The sequence below is a fragment of the Oncorhynchus masou genome, chromosome 15, assembly GCF_036934945.1.
Source record: "Oncorhynchus masou masou isolate Uvic2021 chromosome 15, UVic_Omas_1.1, whole genome shotgun sequence".
Classification (NCBI taxonomy): domain Eukaryota; kingdom Metazoa; phylum Chordata; class Actinopteri; order Salmoniformes; family Salmonidae; genus Oncorhynchus; species Oncorhynchus masou.
This window is the reverse complement of record NC_088226.1, coordinates 5,133,064-5,154,637: the sequence shown is the minus strand read 5'-3', so window position 1 is coordinate 5,154,637 and position 21,574 is coordinate 5,133,064. Positions and strand designations below refer to the sequence as shown.

General features: G+C 47.4%; 1 protein-coding gene across 3 annotated transcripts in view; it reads right to left on the bottom strand.

Moving 5' to 3' along the window:
* Positions 1-21,574, bottom strand: part of LOC135555392 (RNA binding protein fox-1 homolog 3-like) — a 478,747-nt gene that overhangs the window by 274,024 nt on the left and 183,149 nt on the right. For all 3 annotated transcript variants that reach the window (XM_064987771.1, XM_064987768.1, XM_064987770.1), the window contains exon 3: positions 6,384-6,439. The gene's annotated coding sequence lies outside the window, so the exon portion shown is untranslated. The remainder of the gene's footprint in view (positions 1-6,383; positions 6,440-21,574) is intronic.

Below are 21,574 nucleotides of genomic sequence, written 5' to 3'. Positions count from 1 at the left end.
GAAAAATCATAATCGGCGACCTCTAATCTAGATAGCACATATTTTTCTAAGAGTGTAAGGTAACAGGTGAGGAGTCTGGTTAGTCTGGTTTGACACAGAGATTATCAAACATGAAATGTGAAATCGAAAATTGCATTTCTCCACAGATATATGCATTTCCCTTCTTCCCTATTCATTGAAGTCTGGTAGAACTGAAAGTCATTGTCAACCTTTGACTCCCGTCTCACGTTATATTGTGAGTAAGGGTCACTACATGGTTCTGTGTTGAATGGTGGAGCTGGGCTATAATGTTCCAAGGTACATGTTATGAACACATATGCTTTGAACCAATCTGACTCTGAGGTCAAAGTAATGTATCTGGGAAGATTTGTATAGCACTTTACAGTGTGTGTTCCATTCCAGATATTTAAAAACGTTTGAAATGAAAATGGATCACAATTAAAGCCGCACAGCAGTGTAAGTGCTTGTTGTTGTTTTTTTAACCAGGTGAAACATTTCTCACTGGGAAAACCTCTAAAAACATACCTTGTTTCTGCCTGTACTGTGACTGTGAGCTCTGATAAAAGCAGCCTCGACAGGCCTGAGCTCAAGCCATTTTGCCAGCCATTCAGGGAGATGAAAATGCAAAGCTAAAAATACGAGCTACACATTTCAAAAGGCAAGAGAAATGCATATATACACCAACTAGTAACAACCATTTCTCCTTGACTGCTGGGGAGAAAAGGCTTTTGGTCTCAACACATCAGACATTTTCAGTGAAACCCTTTACAGTTAGACATACCTTCTCCTTCACAGTATGTATGGTCATGTTATAGCCACATAAGAGATACCAGCAGTAGCTTTAGATTCAGGTGAATCATCAAGGCTAATGACCATACATAGTTAAGGTCAAATACCCCATCAGGATTTGCTAACATAATAAGTGTACTGTGCTAGCATGACAGTACTATATGTATCTACTGGTGCTGTGGCCTTGCTATGGGTATATAGTCTTGTCTGTTGGATCACCTGTTGAAGAGCAGGGCAGAGCATTTCAACAGGGGGCCAGAGGTCGTGGTCCTGGCTGGGTGTTTGATTGGCAGGTGGGGAGCCACGATGCCCACAGCCCTGCCCCAGTGGAGCGGTGAGCGCCAGCGTCTGGGCTTGGGAGGGCCACAGTGCTGCTGACTAACAGAGCGTGTCTGCTGACAGTCAGTGTGTCTGACTGATAGGATCACCCCAGGAGGCTCTTCCAGGGCCTTTACAAAGTGCCTCTGATAGGCCAGGCCCATAGCTTTACCGCCGGGCCCTGCCAACAAATTACATTTAAGCCCCGCTAATGTATAGAGTAATCATAGAGTGGTGTTGATACATTTTTCAGCAGGGTTACCATGGGCACGACTGAAAGCTTTGCGTGGAATCAGAGACGGGCAGGAGCGGGGCAGGGAGAAACAGCTGTCTGTAACCTTAGCATGCCACTGGAATCAGAGACGGGCAGGAGCGGGGCAGGGAGAAACAGCTGTCTGTAACCTTAGCATGCCACTGGAATCAGAGACGGGCAGGAGCGGGGCAGGGAGAAACAGCTGTCTGTAACCTTAGCATGCCACTGGAATCAGAGACGGGCAGGAGCGGGGCAGGGAGAAACAGCTGTCTGTAACCTTAGCATGCCACTGGAATCAGAGACGGGCAGGAGCGGGGCAGGGAGAAACAGCTGTCTGTAACCTTAGCATGCCACTGGAATCAGAGACAGGGAGAAACAACTGGCAGGTCACTGGAATCAGAGGGGCAGCGGGGGGAGAAACAGCTGTCTGTAACCTTAGCATGCCACTGGAATCAGAGACGGGCAGGAGCGGGGCAGGGAGAAACAGCTGTCTGTAACCTTAGCATGCCACTGGAATCAGAGACGGGCAGGAGCGGGGCAGGGAGAAACAGCTGTCTGTAACCTTAGCATGCCACTGGAATCAGAGACGGGCAGGAGCGGGGCAGGGAGAAACAACTGTCTGTAACCTTAGCATGCCACTGGAATCCTCCACTTCTAAGGCAAGGACTCATATGAAAGAACAACAATAACATGCCATTATGAGATGTAACATTTTGCAGTGACCTGCGTTTCCAGGGGGAAATTTGAAAGAAAAGCAATTTCACATTAAACTATCTGACACAGAGCAGGTCATGAAATGGTGGTGAGGAGGGGGGAGGTGGAGAAGGGGGAGATGAGGGGGGCACGGAGCCCCCGTAACAGCCACTGGCCAACTAGAGCGAGACACACATTCCCTCTGCCGAGTTAAAAGGGCTGGAGTGGATGGAATTTCAAAGCCTCCCCTGCAGACAAACACTTCGCTTTGCACACATCAGTGCTGAGATGTTCAAATATTCCACTCTACAGTTGCAGCCTGGTTCTCTTCCCTGTACCGCCGTATCAGACATGGTAGCACTGTGATTAATGAGACAGGAAAAATACCTCTCTCTTTTCTCCCATTGTGTTTTTATAAATTCAATGAAGCTAAAACTGCACTTAATTAAAAATGTGTCTCAGCGTCTTATTTCCCATGATGCTCGCAGCAGGCAATGTAGGAAAATGAAAGGCAATTGGAGATAAGAGAGTATGGATTTACATGTGTGGGACCTTTGTCCCCTCCCACCTGTTATGACCAACAATGTAAAGTTTTGCAGCTGGGGTTGATTAGCCACCTAGTAGATAGCATACATCATAGGAGACCTTTTAGAAACTGAACACAAAGCATAGCTTGCTACACTTCTCTGCATGCACAATAACACAGTCATCTGAACACCATGGTGCAGTGCTACTTCATGTCATTCTTCTCTTCCTCTCATTTAGAATAATTTGTTATGAACACACTGGATGTGTAGGAACACTGTGAATACTCTAGTAAGAACATTGCACTGACATATTGATACATGGTTGTGATTTAGTAACTGCTTTATAATTTCATGGAGTTGATCCGTTGGCAACTGATGAGCACTTCCTATGTCATTTGTGCAATAGTTAACATTGCTCAATATAACATCTTAAAACAAGGTATAATCAAATTCATGACCTTGGTCTGAGTGTGATTCATATGGGGAAGCCTTCAAAGTAGTGGGTCGGTTATAAGCCTAGTTGTGAGATGTCAGAACAGAAGACCAAGAGGCTTAATCAGCAGGGATGGATCATGTGACATGATGACACACCTTACAGGATATATATTCTCTTCCTGTCCACAGCTCTCTAACATCTGGCCTGCTGGTGTCAGATTCCTCCATCCACTACCAGCATTATAGTATTATCACCCCCGCTCTCTCTGCCCTCTCTCTGCTAGCTAGCTATTACTACTACAACATGACTCTTGGCACGCCTTGGAGATCTGTGTCACAATCACTAAGTAATTACAGTGACTAATGTAAGGACCATTCTGGTGTCTAACCTCAGACATTCCATCAAGATCTGACTGGGAGGAAATGAACTGGCAATGTAATGGACGTTACGTTGGGTTTGAACCCTGACAAAACATATACTCTTTAGAACCAAAGCTTCCTTTTCCCACAATTCCCTGGTGGGGGATGGTTTGCCAGCTCAGAAAGAGAGTAGAGCTCAGGTTCTTTGCCCTTGTCATTGCATCTGCACTGACCTCTAAAAAAATGGACAACAAAGATCATATCACGAAACCAATACTAGCACCGACGGCCTTTGCACAAATTGATTTAGCCACCCAGAACTCACTCCCATCTCAATGAGGTGGCAGGATGCTCACAGCATAAATCACTGTCACACAAACACCCTCTAGTGAAATGTCATTTTTATCTTTAGGATATTTTTTTGTTCAGTATGTCCCGGTTGGTGTCTAGCTCTGTGATAAGTGGTGGTGAGTGATGCGAAATAAACGGTTGGCGCATTACGCTAATATTGAGCTCTCACCGCATATAGGTGCTATCACACGGAGAGGGTGACACAGCCGTGGTCCCCTGCATTCCAGGAGGTAGTGCAGGGCCCTGTGTTATATGGCTCATAGATCACTAATGTGTGGGTGAGAGTTGTCTCCGGCTGCCGGCTTGGCGGGGATGAAGCACAGATACTTTATGGCACAACCGTCAGATGTAGGCATGCTACCGAGGCTACAATGAGGAGAAGCCTGCTAAAAATAGAAGATAAGCTTTTCCAAGGGGCCCCGGAGACAATAGTTTCATACTTCCCGTTGTGTACATTGGGATCAAGAACCAGTACAAAGCCTCTAACCGGAGCTATAAAGCACAAGACCCAGATAGATGAAGCAAAGAAAGCCAGGCTATCCCAGAAGCACCCTCTGTAAAGCATAGAATGACATGATAAATGCTCCAGTGTGTTAAATACACCAGGATAGTCTGTTCTATCCTCCTTACAACTGACAACCTCTGTTGCTCACTTAATTACAGCCAACACAATACACGCAACACACTACTGTGTCAATTATCATGTGCTTTAACTCGTCTCTTAACCACAGAGTTTCACTCAGACCTTTTTTACCTTCTTTTTATTGCTATTCTGCTCAGATCTTGTGTCTGAATTCCATTCCACACACAGAGCTGTACAAACATAAGGGCTTTAAGGATTCAGATTGGTGGAGGGGAACCTAATCTTCTGTAATTGGCGGAATGGTTCTCATTTGTATCGACTCACTTTAGAAAGTGGCGCTCGTCGACAGCCTGCTAACGTTCTAGGGATTTCAGGTGACTATTCATTTTCATAAGGGCCAGAAAAGGCTGGTCTGTCTGGATGTGAACGGACATGTTAGACCTGATCATCATTAATCAGACCAATACTACATCACCGAGCACCTGCCGGGTCACGGAAATGGACAAATAACACAAGGACGCGCAAACCTCTTTCATACATCACATTTGCAACAGCCACTGTTTAGCATGGTGAGATAATCCATTCTGGGGTTCATCATGTGAAAATGGGACTAAAATGGTAATGCTCTGCCAGCCAATAGCATCCTCCGCCTCACCAGATGCCGAGCTTCTGGATTTTGCTTAATTGCCATCTTCAGATCAATCTATATCCAAATGTCAACTGAATCTACAACAGACTTTTCCTGCATTTTGTCTGCTGAATATCCAGTATATTTCCTAGCAGAGGTTCTCTGTTAGTCCTTATTGTTTGCACATGCAGTGACCTACACTAAGGCCGATTGTTATCCAGGCCTGAGTGAAAGCTGTTGTTGTGCTGACATACATCGGTCTACATGGCCAACTCTGTGTCCACCCCTGCTGACCTGTGTGGCCATTAGCCTTGACATAGTGATGAGGCATGGTACTGTCTATCTCAGCCCCACACAGAGAACACCCACTCTTCATCTGGTCCACATACACACAGCACGCATCACACACACACACACGGGACAGCAGGAGGGTATGGACACTAGCATACTGATCTCTACTACACATTTGTGATACAAATACACTTCACACGTTTGGTGAACACATAAACTGTACACAAACACGTGCATATAGTCCCACATGTAGGACTACGGTGTACAGGGGTATGTAAATGAACATGGATATTCATGCACTCCCATGTGGCCACGCATGGACAAAGAAACACAGCTACAAACAGACTGAAAATACACACACATATGTTGGTGGCACCTTAATTGGGGAGGATGGTCTCGTGGTAATGGCTGGTGTGGAATTAGTGGAATGGTATCAAATACATCAACCACATGGTCTCCAGGTATATGATGCCATTCCATTCGCAGCATTCCAGCCATTATTATGAGCCATCCTCTCCTCTGCAGCCTCCACTGGTTCACCCATAAATAAACACATACACACACACACACAATAAAAATACACTCACATATGATCGTCCATAGAGAATACAGACTTGTTTGAAACACACACACACCCATAAATATTATTCTTAAATCTCTGTTTATCGTACACATGTCCACTGTTCAAATGACAACAGTGGACCCCTCTCGGTAGTGGTAACAGGAACACAGTAGGAAACAGAAAAGCCTCAATATCAAAACAGAAGAGTCAGTCAATATGGAAAGTGAGAAGTTAAGGTAAAAGAGAGACCCCAGTGTTGAGTGAGCTGACCCGCTCCACGCTAACTGTCGTCAACAACATCCCAACCATTCACACACAGAACCATCTACCACATCAAGACCCGCCCCCTCCTCTACCTCCTCAGCCATTCCACCATCCTCAGAGAAACCACTACACAGCACAGCTACTTCTCTCACAGCACTATTTATCCTCTCTCTTCCCTCCTTCCCTCTTTCTCTCCCTCTCCTCCTTTCTCTCTGTCGCAGCCACCACGTTTTCAGTGCGCCGCGGTCGAGAACATAAAAGGGTTGAAAATAAAAGACAAACCGACGATGGGAAAGATGGAGATGAAAAATTAGCATAAGAATACTCACAGTGGGTTGGAGCGGGGCTGGAGCGTGGAGGTGGTCCTCTCTCTGTCAGATACAACCTGCACACAAGATTGAGAAAAAAATAAAACTAGGCTGTGAAAGCGGCAAAGAGAGAGGAGGAGAAAAGAGGAAGGAGGAGGGGGCACATCATCCAACGCACGCGCCACACAAGACATAAAGAAATAAAGAATTCCTCGAGGAAGGTAGAAAAAAACAGAGCGCAGAGGAGGAGAGAGGGAAAAAAAGAAGAGAGGGGGGCGTGAAGAGGTGGGCTGTCTTAGGGAAATATAAAAAGAGACAGACACATGCGGAGCGCTCCGGTGCGCGATCACATCTGACAGGTCTGAGCTGCAGTCCGCCTACCTCCTTATCGCCCTCACTTTTCCACAGCGCTGTGCTGTGCTCTCCTCTACCCAGGCCACAGCCATGGACTGGTCCTCACGCTGATGTTACAGGAGATTCAGCACAGAGGAGCTATCGCACTCATAGCCATACGTTAGCATCACACACTGAGGATTGCACACGGATCACCCAGCCAACTCCACCCAACGCACCTCAATCCCACTCACTACATCCCCCCTCTCCTCAATTGTGAAAAAAGAGAAAGAGAGAGCGAGAATACAGCCTGCTTCAAATGAATGAGAGCATTCCCAGTGGCATTGAGGCAATTACAGAGGCTGGCGCTGTTTTCTGTTTACCCCTCACCCTTTCTCTCTCTCGCTCTCCGTCTTCCCTCTCTCTCGGGCTGGTACAGTGTCTGTTTTCTCTCTCTTTCCGTCTCTCTGTGCTCCAGACATATGCCTCTATTAATGTAGCTTCTGTCACTTCAGCTGCTTGGTCAGATTACTCCGTCTCTGCTTCCCCTGTGTTCTACCCACATTGAGTGCCTACACGTCCGCCCGCTTGCCTAGCGCCTGCCATCCTGCCCGCCTACCCACCTGCCTGCCTGCCCGCCTACCCACCTGCCTGCCTGCCCGCTACACATTTCAGTTGGCCAAACACTTCCCTGAGTCTCCAGCCCACCCTGAGACAGACCTCACCAGACCCTGAGACAGACCTCACCAGACCCTGAGACAGACCTCACCAGACCCTGAGACAGACCTCACCAGACCCTGAGACAGACCTCACCAGACCCTGAGACAGACCTCACCAGACCCTGAGACAGACCACACCAGACCCTGAGACAGACCCTGAGACAGACCCTGAGACAGACCTCACCAGACCCTGAGACAGACCTCACCAGACCCTGAGACAGACCTCACCAGACCCTGAGACAGACCCTGAGACAGACCCTGAGACAGACCTCACCAGACCCTGAGACAGACCTCACCAGACCCTGAGACAGACCACACCAGACCCTGAGACAGACCTCACCAGACCCTGAGACAGACCACACCAGACCCTGAGACAGACCCTGAGACAGACCCTGAGACAGACCTCACCAGACCCTGAGACAGACCCTGAGACAGACCCTGAGACAGACCTCACCAGACCCTGAGAGACAGACCTCACCAGACCCTGAGACAGACCTCACCAGACCCTGAGACAGACCTCACCAGACCCTGAGACAGACCTCACCAGACCCTGAGACAGACCACACCAGACCCTGAGACAGACCCTGAGACAGACCTCACCAGACCCTGAGACAGACCTCACCAGACCCTGAGACAGACCTCACCAGACCCTGAGACAGACCCTGAGACAGACCCTGAGACAGACCTCACCAGACCCTGAGACAGACCTCACCAGACCCTGAGACAGACCCTGAGACAGACCCTGAGACAGACCTCACCAGACCCTGAGACAGACCTCACCAGACCCTGAGACAGACCACACCAGACCCTGAGACAGACCTCACCAGACCCTGAGACAGACCACACCAGACCCTGAGACAGACCCTGAGACAGACCCTGAGACAGACCTCACCAGACCCTGAGACAGACCCTGAGACAGACCCTGAGACAGACCTCACCAGACCCTGAGACAGACCTCACCAGACCCTGAGACAGACCTCACCAGACCCTGAGACAGACCTCACCAGACCCTGAGACAGACCTCACCAGACCCTGAGACAGACCTCACCAGACCCTGAGACAGACCTCACCAGACCCTGAGACAGACCTCACCAGACCCCACTGCTGCCACACCTTCCTGTCTGATTCAAGGAGGGAGGAACAACAGTTATCATAATCCCTCCAGATTTATCACACCTCGCCTGGTGTGACAGAGGTTTATTAAGAGGCTAGTTGGTAGTGGAACACCACAACTTAATATTAACACACACAGACACACACACACACACAGCATCCCTACATCCCTCATCTACCAACCTCCACACTTTATCTCCCCTCAATTAACATCTTTAGTGTGAGCTGCTATTATCTTAACCACACAGAGCGCTGATGTTCCTGGGAGGAGGAGAGGAGAGGAGGGGAGAGGAGGAGAGAGGACAGGACACTATTAGTAGCGCAGCAGAGAGGACGGTGGTGGTGGTGGTGGGGGGGCTGTGGACAGAGGGCTCTGAGCTGCTGCTGCTGGAATACACAGGGCTAATTAAAGCCACATTCAAACATGACTAACAGCTACCCAAGGTGCACGCTAACAAACATCTACACAAACAACCTTGTTACAGCATAAACATGTAGGCTAGCCCCGAGGATTGTCTTTCTTTGTGAGGATTAATCTTAGAGAGACAGGCATGTTCAAGTGAAAGTCATGACAACAAAATAATCTAAATCTCTTCTGACTGCTCACTGGTGTTTGATCATGTTTATTTTCTCATACCTCTCATATGCATTGCTACGCTATCAAATCATTCAACATGAATGGCACTAGAGAAAACAATAGACTTGCCAGCCAGCTGCTGTAGAATTCCTATAAATTCAAAGGCCCTTGTAAAATGCAGTGCTTTGAAGCACGGGGTAAAATTGCCAAGTACCGGATGTGCTTTCGGCTTACCTCACCGCCCTACAGCTCGTTTCCTTGTCTTAATGTCTTGTATACTCTATTCTATCCGTTTGCCTGCCCTTGCCCGCCTCCATTCCGCCCTAAGACACCATCAATGTGCCCATTAAGTCATCAAAGTGCCCACTTTGTCCTTGCTACTCTCTGTGACAACCACAAAGTGGGTGACGTGGTCCCAGAGCACCTATAACGATAGAGGTGGGGAGGACGTCTGGCTGTTCTGGCCGGTGGCTCCAACCCCTGGCCCAGACCAGACCATTAGGAGTATTCTATTACTGTTGGGTTAACCTGTCACGCTTGGCCGTGGCTCTCTCTTTATGGTCTGACTGCTCTGAAAGGGCAGGGGATAAAACTCTATCAGTGGGACAAACGATCCCACGCTCCTTCATTTATCACACGCCCAGGGATCACCCCATGGCGGGCAGCGGCGGCGGTGGCCAGGGCCAGAGTCTGCAGGGGTATCCTTCACTCTGGTTACCATGGGGACCCCCCAGGGCCTACACAGTGCTGGGCTGGGAGGACAGAGGCGGACAGACCGGCCCCATTCCACACAGAGACTTCCATTCTTAATCACAGGATGACTCAGGTAATAGCAGCCTGCACACCACGTAGCAGGGACAGAGCCGCCAGCTAACACACTGGCCAGCACAGGTGGTTTAGTTTGTAGCACACACACACACACACACACACACACACACACACACACACACACACACACACACACACACACACACACACACACACACACACACACACACACACACACACACACACACACACACAACTCAAGAGTAGTGATTAAGAAATGAGACTAGTGATCAGTAGGTTACAGAGGTCAATCGTTCATAGGGTCACATAGCTAGTGCCCCTTCAGCTAGGTACTTAGCCTCAATTGTTTTGGGTATCCACTGAGCTGGGAGAGTGGATCAAATGTCAAACTCAACTTCACCCTATAGAAAGGTTCAAAGCAAAGACATGACATGACGCTTTGGTTATTTACAAATTCATACTGTAATGACACAGGCCCTGTTCAATCTGCACACATCCCCCTTCAGCAAACACTGCTCGCCTCCTTTTTTCACCGGATCTATCAAGGGAGGGCAACAATTAAATGACTTTAATTTGATTAGGAGATAATGTGTCCCACTTAATGGAAAGGACAGACTTCACAACACAGCCAGATTAGTTTGGTGGATGCCTGCTTATAAATGAAGACAGGCCCTCCTTTCATCAATTAAGTCTGATGTTCAGATGCAGCTTAATGGTTGGGGGGAAGGGATGAGGAGGGGTGTGTTCTCTACAGAAAGAGGGAGTCTGGAAATATGGGGTCAGGAGAGGTATAAGCACGCATGGCTTAAGATTTGGTATTAGCATGACACAATCAATGTAAGTCATTACTAGCCATCCATGAAAGGTAAAGTGGTTGTGAGCTACATCGTAGAGGGCAGATGGCCCGTTGTCACAACATTACAGACCATGTATTGCCTTGCTCTCCTTTGTGTATTGCTATTCAATACTGCATCTCAATTTACACACAGTGTCTGGTTTCATTGTAAAGATGATGTAACGTTAAGTCACTGATAATGATTTACCATTTACTATGTCTGATAGGCTATACTCTACAGCCGAACTCTGTAGCCCCTAAATACTTCAGTACAACAGCTGGTAGACAGATATTTATTGTGAATAACCTACATATTGATCTCCATATTACAATGAAGTGTTTTCAGTAGTTTGTGTAAACCTAACCCAGGCTGCCTTACCCAGGCTGCCTTACCCAGGCTGCCTTACCCAGGCTGCCTTACCCAGGCTGCCTTACCCACTCTGCCTTACCCAGGCTACCTTACCCAGGCTGCCTTACCCAGGCTGCCTTACCCACTCTGCCTTACCCAGGCTACCTTACCCAGGCTGCCTTACCCAGGCTGCCTTACCCACTCTGCCTTACCCAGGCTGCCCTACCCAGGATGCCTTACCCACTCTGCCTTACCCAGGCTGCCTTACCCAGGCTGCCTTACCCAGGCTGCCTTACCCAGGCTGCCTTACACAGGATGCCTTACCCAGGATGCCTTACCCAGGATGCCTTACCCAGGATGCCTTACCCAGGCTGCCTTACCCAGGCTGCCTTACACAGGATGCCTTACCCAGGATGCCTTACCCAGGATGCCTTACCCAGGCTGCCTTACCCAGGCTGCCTTACCCAGGCTGCCTTACACAGGATGCCTTACCCAGGATGCCTTACCCAGGCTGCCTTACCCAGGCTGCCTTACCCAGGATGCCTTACCCAGGATGCCTTACCCAGGATGCCTTACCCACTCTGCCTTACCCAGGCTGCCTTACCCAGGCTGCCTTACCCAGGCTGCCTTACCCAGGATGCCTTACCCAGGCTGCCTTACCCACTCTGCCTTACCCAGGCTGCCTTACCCACACTGCCTTACCCAGGCTGCCTTACCCACTCTGCCTTACCCAGGCTGCCACCCTCTAACACTGGTGTACGTCAAGAACAAGCATTATTTAGGCTTACTTACTACAAATAGTTTGGGTATTCATATTTTCCCCTTACAGGCCTACTTAGTCAGTCATTTCTCCCAAAATTATATATTGTTGTTCTTTTTCGGGTAATCCATCGTATAGTGAAATAATTCTAATGTTAAGGACAGATTTGAATGGAGAAAGCTGATCCGAGAGCAGCGCTGTCTTTCTGTCCATCCTATCAGTATCGACACATGCTCCAGCGACGGAGCTCAGCGACCGTTCTTTCTGTGTGGTCTTTTGGGAAACTCGTGTTACTGTACATCTTCGGCTGTTGTAGGAAAGATGCATAGGAAAGCAGGCCCTGGTTGGTACTCCAACATGCTATAGTTGGTTCGGCAGTGTAGGCCGAGTTGAGGCTGTGTATCTGGGAAATATCTTTGTAGATCCACGTAAATACTCATCAGACTGTATCTTTCCTGTACCAACTTTTCACTGGGAATTCATTTGACACCTGCTACTTACTGCACTTCAAGATGGAATCAGCATTTGGGGAAACAGTGCCGCTGTCCGGCCCAACGCCTTTGTTATTGTTTTTATTTTGTTGATGAAAAGGAGAGGAGAATCTGGCAGTGTGGTAAAAGCTGTTCTTTCACGCCTGCAATGATGTCCGAGAAAAGAAAACAGTGATCGTTTGTTTGCAGTATCTTCTTTGTTGTTTGAATATCCAAATAGACATGTCCATTTCACCAGTTAAGGTTTTCAGGTTTAAGGCTGCTTAACATCTGGTTCCTACGGCAACTAACTCTGCTCTAACATCTGGTTCCTACGGCAACTAACTCTGTAGCGCCTAATATACTCCAATAAAACAGTTGTTATACAGAAATACGTTGCGAAGAACTTAGATTTTGATCTACATATTTCACAAGCGTTTTCAATCGTTTCTGTGGGCCCAGCCCAGGCTGACACCCTCTAACGTTGGCATCTGCACTCTGACAATCTGCCTGTGGACTCCCGCTGTCCATCCCAGTACGACACTTTTTGAGCTTCCAGCGAAAACAGGAAGCATGAGAGATGAGGACATTTGGAGCAAGTCCTTGAGTTTGGGGTCATTGCTTGGAGTGTGTACGGCGCTCTGTCATTCACGGCACGCCACACACTCCCAAGCGTTCCATTTGCGGTGGCCCGTTCCCCGCTGTGTGAAGAAAGAAGGGTATCATCTCCCAGCAGTATTCTGGGGGGTGAATCTAGCGGCTTTGTCTGCGCATACCAATGGAAAACTCTCTCTCTCTCTCTCTCTCTCTCTCTCTCTCTCTCTCTCTCTCTCTCTCTCTCTCTCTCTCTCTTTCTCTCTTTCTCTCTCTCTCTCTCTCTCTCTCTCTCTCTCTGTGATAAATGAAAAGATGCAACTGATGTTGCCGGGGTCTGGGAACCTCCGGTGGAGGGATACGCACACATCCTCCATCAGTAGAGCCATCACTATGACTACTAGACCTACTACAACTGCTACCACCTCCAGTACAATCACACTGGGCCAGATTCAATCAAACCTATGCCACAGCAATGTTAATGCAGTCTTTGTTGATACACCTGCTGCCCACACACACAGAAAAAAATGCAAGTGTATACCACTACCTGTGAGAAAGGTCTACCAGCTATTTTCACTGTACCTCAAACCATACTACAATTTATTTGACGAGAGGAAAATAAAAATAAATCTGTGACTGGAAATATATTGTAGATATATTGAGTTGAGCCTACCGTCTCATGAAATTAACAAGAATAAAAGAAGCAATCCTCCTGAGACTACAAGCATCTACATCCTGTTCACATCTTATGTAGACTTCCATCTCACTCAACATGGCTCCCGGTGTCTCTGTGTTTATTAGGGTGTCTATACCTAATTAAGATGCATCATATCAAACAGCAGTGCCAGTATGGGAGAACTCAATGAAGCCACTAGAGAGGGGCATGTGGGTGATGTGGTGTGAGGCGCTCTAGCACTGGGTCTCTGGGTCAGGTGACTTCCCTCCTAGCTATAGATGCATGTATGCGCCACTCATTTGTATGTGCACTGCGGCGGCTCCTGGCTCTCTCTCTCTCTCTCTGCTGATTATCATGTCAGCGGTGGAGGGCTGGCGGGCGAGCGGGCCGGCCCAGTTGGAGCCCAGGGTGTGAGCCAGCCAAGCTGAGGGGAGGGGCCTGAGGTGTTCAGGGGAGATGAGGAGATTCAGGGGGTCTCTGTTCTCTCACTGGGGGATCCCCCACATCATTTAGCGCCTCATGTAGATCACTGCTGGTACCATCATAGCCCTCCGGGCCCCAGGAATTAATGTAGCAAGCAATGGCAGCAGTGATTTATTAAAATAACACCCTGATGAGAGAGGAGTCTGCTGCTTTGCCTACCTCCCCAGCTCTCCCCGATATGTTCTGGAGACAGGAACTACACCGTGCCATAATATGGGGAGAGGCTTCTGGAAAACAAGGAGGGAGGAAGTGGGGAGGAAGCGAGCGCTGCACAAATTGTGGCAGCAGCCCTCACTGTCATTGCTTATTTATTAACCCTCTTTCCATTCGAGTCAGGCCTTGTATTAAATTGATCCCTCCTGCCACGTTTTGCCCTGTTGAACAAGCGCAAAGCCCCGTTAAGTGTCTGTGAAAGGCCTGTGATTGTGTTTGCGGTGCCCCGGGTGTGCCGTGGCCAGCCGCTCCTCTCTATCTCCCCCGGACAGACGGGATTAGAGACAGGGAGAGGGGCTGAATGACCCACTAGGGGAGAACAGGCCGGGTCTGGGGATCACGTCTGCCATACTGCACATGCACGCGCACACATGCGTACCCCCCCCCCCCCTCACTGTTTAACATTGAGCTTTCCCTGACCCCAGGACTAGACAGATCCATGGCCATCCACAGGCACAGCCATGTACAGAGAGGTGCACACACTTATCCACAGCCACAGACTGCCTCACACATTAGCTCCTGTAACTCCACGTGACTGTATTTTTAAAGTTGTGATAATGTGCTGTTTGAATAGTATACTGCACACAAGAGGTAATGAAACCATGACTTTGGTGTCATTTGAGGTAGTTAGTTGTCATTTAAACACAGGTCTACCTCATCTCACCTGAAACTACTCGAGATTGCACAGTATGTTAGGATCAGCTTGTCTACACACCCTCCACCCTCCTGTACCTCAGACACAATGGAGTCTTGAGGAGGGATATTGGCCTGTGTGCCTCTTCACTGTCTGTTTATTTGTAGAATAAGTAAAGAGTTGATCAGATTCCTTGCTAGCTGTAATAATACACTCCCTGTGAGCTCAATGCAAAAGGTGTTGTGGTCTACGGGTTGGCAAGCAGTTCACATCCCCATGTCTCTGTCAGCCCCATCAGATACAACACACCCTCACATCCCCATGTCTCTGTCAGCCCCATCAGATACAACACACCCTCATATCCCCATGTCTCTGTCAGCCCCATCAGATGCTCTGTCAGCCTCATTAGATACAACACACCCTCACATCCCCATGTCTCTGTCAGCCCCATCAGATACAACACACCCTCACATCCCCATGTCTCTGTCAGCCCCATCAGATACAACACACCCTCATATCCCCATGTCTCTGTCAGCCCCATCAGATACAACACACCCTCATATCCCCATGTCTCTGTCAGCCCCATCAGATGCTCTGTCAGCCCCATTAGATACAACACACCCTCACATCCCCATGTCTCTGTCAGCCCCATCAGATACAACACACCCTCACATCCCCATGTCTCTGTCAGCCCAATCAGATACAACACACCCTCATATCCCCATGTCTCTGTCAGCCCCATCAGATACAACACACCCTCATATCCCCATGTCTCTGTCAGCCCCATCAGATACAGCACACCCTCACATCCTCATGTCTCTGTCAGCCCCATCAGATACAACACACCCTCATATCCCCATGTCTCTGTCAGCCTCATCAGATACAACACACCCTCATATCCCCATGTCTCTGTCAGCCCCATCAGATACAACACACCCTCATATCCTCATGTCTCTGTCAGCCTCATTAGATACAACACACCCTCACATCCCCATGTCTCTGTCAGCCCCATTAGATACAACACACCCTCACATCCCCATGTCTCTGTCAGCCCCATCAGATACAACACACCCTCATATCCCTGTGTCTCTGTCAGCCACATCAGATACAACACACCCTCATATCCCCATGTCTCTGTCAGCCCCATCAGATACAACACACCCTCATATCCCCATGTCTCTGTCAGCCTCATTAGATACAACACACCCTCACATCCCCATGTCTCTGTCAGCCCAATCAGATACAACACACCCTCACATCCCCATGTCTCTGTCAGCCCCATCAGATACAACACACCCTCACATCCCCATGTCTCTGTCACAGTGGCGATTTTAGCATGTAAATCTTGGTGGGGCAAACTCACCAACATTTTTTAGATGCATGCCAGCAATGCCACTACACAACACAACACTAAACAATCAATTAATTGCACTATAATGGTGACAAACGTTTCCCACAAACTGTTATGGCCGACATAAAGCTGTCCCAACAGCAGAGCTTTCTTTTCAGCAATGGAGTGAATCCTTACCACTGCTAAACCTGGCTTTCATTGGAGGCTTGTCTGGCAGCGAAACAGTTCATTCAGCCTCATTTTACTGCCTTAAAAAAAGAACATAGCCGATACGGCTGACTTGCTAAAACAAATGTGGTTTCTACTGACAATTGAGATGTAGAAACTATGGCATAAGGGAACGACGAGAGGATAAGAGGCAATCCGTAATTTTGATTAAGACATTAATTAATTAATTATTTGTTCATAATTTTTAAATGTACAGCGACATAATTCAGAACATGGGCCGTTCTTACAGTATTCTCCCTGCACACCAAGTCAGAACCCATACATTTGAATGAAGAAGAATTTTGTATTTAAAAGCATCTGTAAAATGTATCAAGCCCTTGGTCCAAATCGGACCTCGATCCTCTCTCTACTGGCAAATTGGCCTGGGAGCTCAAGTCAAACTGAAAGTGGCAGGCTTCAAATCAAATCAAGTCAACTCATGCCGAAATGAGAAAGTGAAAAATAGAGATGGGAGGAAAAGGCTCGAACATTTCACATTTTCACAGGGAAAGTTCCTTGCCCCATTAGCTTGGAAGTGGTTATACAACTAAATAATGCAGTAGCTATTCCACAATATGTGCTTTGAAAGAAGGAATCACAGATTCATTAATAAAGAAAAGCTAACCCGCAGAAGAACTTAAAGGAGAACTCACAATAAAAAGATCAGAGTGACAATTCTGTATGTCCACAGCTCAATACCTTGACCTTTACCCACACCATTCTGTCCTTGGACGACTGACTTCAGTACACTGGCCAAGGGAGGCACTCTACTGCTGTTTGGCTCGAGTCAAACACATGAGCAGCTTATCACTCCCAAACAGTTGACCGGCGTTGAGACCTCATGTTTATTCATACTGGTTAGCCTGACCTGAGGAGCAGGAGGGGGGAAGGAGAGCCAAACCAACGGTTCTTCCTTTCAATATCATTTAACATCTCATACATACAATAACAGGTCTCTTCAGATTCACACTAGCAAAGCAGAACTCCTAACTCAAGGAGACAGAAACAAAGGAGAGATAGACAGAGAGGAGAGAGAGTGAAAGAGACAACTCTGCTCTCTCTCTCTCTCTCTCACTATAGGCTCTGCCTTCAGCTTGAACAGTGGTGGCGACGATAAAATTAAATAACTCTGGGTTACCATAGTGATAACAGTGTAACACATAACTAAGTAGCATGAGGGATAGGGAGCATCTCGGGGGGCCCTCCAGCTTTTATGTGTCAGCCGCAATTCTCCATCCTCAAAGACTCTTCTCCACTCTCAGCACCAAGACAATTCTCCATCATCAAAGACTCTTCTCCACTCTCAGCACCAAGACAATTCTCCATCATCAAAGACTTCTCCACTCTCAGCACCAAGACAGAAAGACATTGGTGGATCATTAGTTTCCAGTGAAGAAGCAAGTCATTATCTATTTTTTTTAAAGCCAGAGAGAGAGAGAGGGAGAGAGAGCAATCTTCTTGGCAAGTCAATATCTTGGGGTGCTAACCTGTATCTCTTATGAGTACCTGAACAGGTACTATGCCAGCAGCCTGACAGGCTCCTCGCTCTGTGAAGCCGCAGTCCTTTGCAACACATCAATACGCTGAACTTTTCCTGCCGAGTACCTGTGCTCTCCAGCGTGACCCGAGCCTCCTTTATCTATTCTGTTTAAAGATACAGGCACATGGAGGGAGCGGAGTGGCTTGATTACCTCCTGGGACACCTGCGATAGCTCGTTCCCCCTTTAAGTTTGCCAAGTGAGAAAGTCCTCAGAAGTTTGTTGACAGATCTCTCCCTGCGCTGGGACATCCATGGACGTGGTAACCTTGGAGATCCAGAGGACAAATGGGAGTTGGGAAAGATCAAGTAAGGCAGTGGGTTTTGTTTATGAGGAAAACGTAATGGGACATGACGCACAGGGAGATAAACCTGGTTAATGTAGAGGGTACAGGAAGTACACTGCTGTAGGACACTGCTAAGTCATGTATAGAATGTGTGTGTTTGATGTGAAAGGGATAAATAGGCAACAGTAGAACCAAAATAAAAAACCTCTCATAAGAATCAGACATACACTACCGTTCAAAAGTTTGGGGTCACTTAGAGATGTCCTTGTTTTTGAAAGAAAAGCACATTTTTTGTCCATTAAAGTAACATCAAATTGATCAGAAATACAGTGTAGACATTGTTAATGTTGTAAATGACTATTGTAGCTGGAAATGGCAGATTTTTTATGGAATATCTACATAGGCGTATAGAGGTCCATTATCAGAAACCATCACTCCTGTGTTCCAATGGCACGTTATGTTAGCTAATTCAAGTTTATAATTTTAAAAGGCTAATTGATCATTAGAAAACCATTTTGCAATTATATTTGCACAGCTGAAAGCTGTTGTTCTGATTAAAGAAGCAATACAACTGCACTTCGGTAGACTAGTTGAGTTGAGTATCTGGAGCATCAGCATATTTACCCAGGTAGGCCAGTTGAGAACAAGTTCTCATTTAGAACTGCAACCTAGCCTAGATAAAGCAAAGCAGTGCGACAAAAAACAACACAGAGTTACACATAGGATAAGCAAAAGTACAGTCAGTAACACAATAGAAAAATCTATATACAGTGTGTGCAAATGGAGTAAGGAGGTAAGAAAATAAATAGGCCATAGTATCGAATAATTACAAAGCAAATTAACACTGGAGTGATATATGTGCAGATGATGATGTGCAAGTAGAAATACTGGTGTGCAAAAATGCAAAAAAAAGTAATTAAAATCAATATGGGGATTACGTAGGTAGTTGGGTGGGCTATTTACAGATGGGCTGTGTACAGGCGCAGCGATCGGTAAGCTGCTCAGACAGCTGATGCTTAAAGTTAGTGAGGGAGTTATAAGTCTCCAACTTCAGCGATTTTTGCAATTCGTTCCAGTCATTGGCAGCAGAGAACTGGAAGGAAAGGCGGCCAAAGAGATGTTGGCTTTGGGGATGACCAGTGAGATATACCTGCTGAAGCGTGCTACGGGAGGGTGTTGCTATGGTGACCAGCGAGCTGAGATAGAATGGAGCTTTACCTAGCAAAGACTTATAGATGACCTGGAGCCAGTGGGTCTGGAGACGAATATGTAGCGAGGGCCAGCCGAGGAGAGCATACAGGTCGCAGTGGTGGGCAGTATATGGGGCTTTGGTGACAAAACGGACGGCACTGTGATAGACTGCATCCAGTTTGCTGAGTAGAGTGTTGGAGGCTATTTTGTAATGACATTGCCGAAGTTGAGGATCGGTAGGATAGTCAGTTTTACGAGGGTATGTTTGGCAGCGTGAGTGAAGGAGGCTTTATTGCGAAATAGGAAGCCAATTCTAGATTTAATTTTGGATTGGAGATGCTTAATATGACTCTGGAAGAAGAGTTTACAATCTAGCCAGACACCTAGGTATTTGTAGTTGTTCAGATAATCTAAGTCAGAACAGTCCAGAGTAGTGATGCTAGTCGGACGTGCGGGTGTGGGAAGCAATCGGTTGAAAAGCATGTATTTAGTTTTACTACGTTTAAGAGCAGTTGGAGGCCACGGAACGAGTATTGTATGGCATTGAAGCTTGTTTGGAGATTTGTTAACACAGTGTCCAAAGCAGGGCCAGATGTATACAGAATGATGTCATCTGTGTAGAGGTGGATCAAGGAATCACCCCGCAGCAAGAGCAAACTCGTTGATATATACAGAGAAAAATGTCAGCCTGAGAATTGAATCTTGTGGCACCCCCATAGAGACTCCTAGAGGTCTGGACAACAGGCCCTCCGATTTGACACACTGAAATCTATCTGAGAAGTAGTTGGTGAACCAGGCGAGGTGAAACCAAGGCTGTTGAGTCTGCCGATAAGAATATGGTGGTTGAGTCAAAAGCCTTGGCCAGGTCGATGAAGACAGCTGCACAGTACTGTCTTTTATCGATGGCGGTTATGATATCGTTTAGTACCTTGAGCGTGGCTGAGGTGCACCTGTGACCAGCTCGGATCCTGGACTGCACAGCGGAGGAAGTACGCTGGGATTCGAAATGGTCAGTGATCTGTTTCTTAACTTGGCTTTCAAAGACTTTAGAAAGGCAGGGCAGGATGGATATAGGTCTGTAACAGTTTGGGTTTAGAGTGTCACCCCCTTTGAAGAGGGGGATGACCGAGGCAGCTTTCCACTCTTTAGGAATCTCGGACGATACGAAAGAGAAGTTGAACAGACTAGTAATAGGGGTTGCAACAATGGCGGCGGATAATTTCAGAAGAGAGGGTCCAGATTGTCTAGCCCAGCTGATTTGTAGGGGTCCAGGTTTTGCAGCTCTTTCAGAACATCAGCTAACATTTGCGGGGGGTGTGTAGCTGTTGGCTGTTGGGGTAACCAAGAGAAAAGCATGGCCAGCTGAATAGAAATGCATACTGAAATTTGCGATTATTGTGGATTTATCGGTGGTGACAGTGTTTCCTAGCCTCAGTGCAGTGGGCAGCTGGCTGGAGGTGCTCTTATTCTCCATGGACTTTACAGTGTCACAGAACGTTTGGGAGTTAGAGCTGCAGGGTGCAAATTTCTGTTTGAAAAAGTTCGCCTTTGCTTTCCTAACTGACTGTGTGTATTGGTTCCTGACTTCCTTGAAAAGGGGCATATCACAGAGACTATTCGATGCTAGTGCAGTACGCCACAGGATGTTTTTGTGCTGGTTGAGGGCAGTCTGGTCTGGAGTGAACTAGGGGCTATATCTGTTCTTAGTTCTACATTTTTTGAAAGGGGCATGTGAGGAAATTAAATTTAAAGAACAACCAGGCATCCTCTACTGATGGAATGAGGTAAATATCCTTCCAGGAAATCCAGGCCAGGTCAATTAGAAAGGCCTGTTCACAGAAGTGTTTTAGGGAGCGTTTGACGAGGGGTGGTCGTTTGACCAGGGACCCATGACGGATGCAGGCAATGAGGCAGTGATCGCTGAGATCCTGATTGAATATAGCAGAGGTGTATTTGGAAGGCAAGTTGGTCAGGATAATATCTATAAGGGTGCCCATGTTTACGGTATTAGGGTTGTACCTGGTGGGTTGCTGGATAATTTGTGTGAGACTGAGGGCATCTAGCTTAGATTGTAGGACGGCTGGGGTGTTAAGC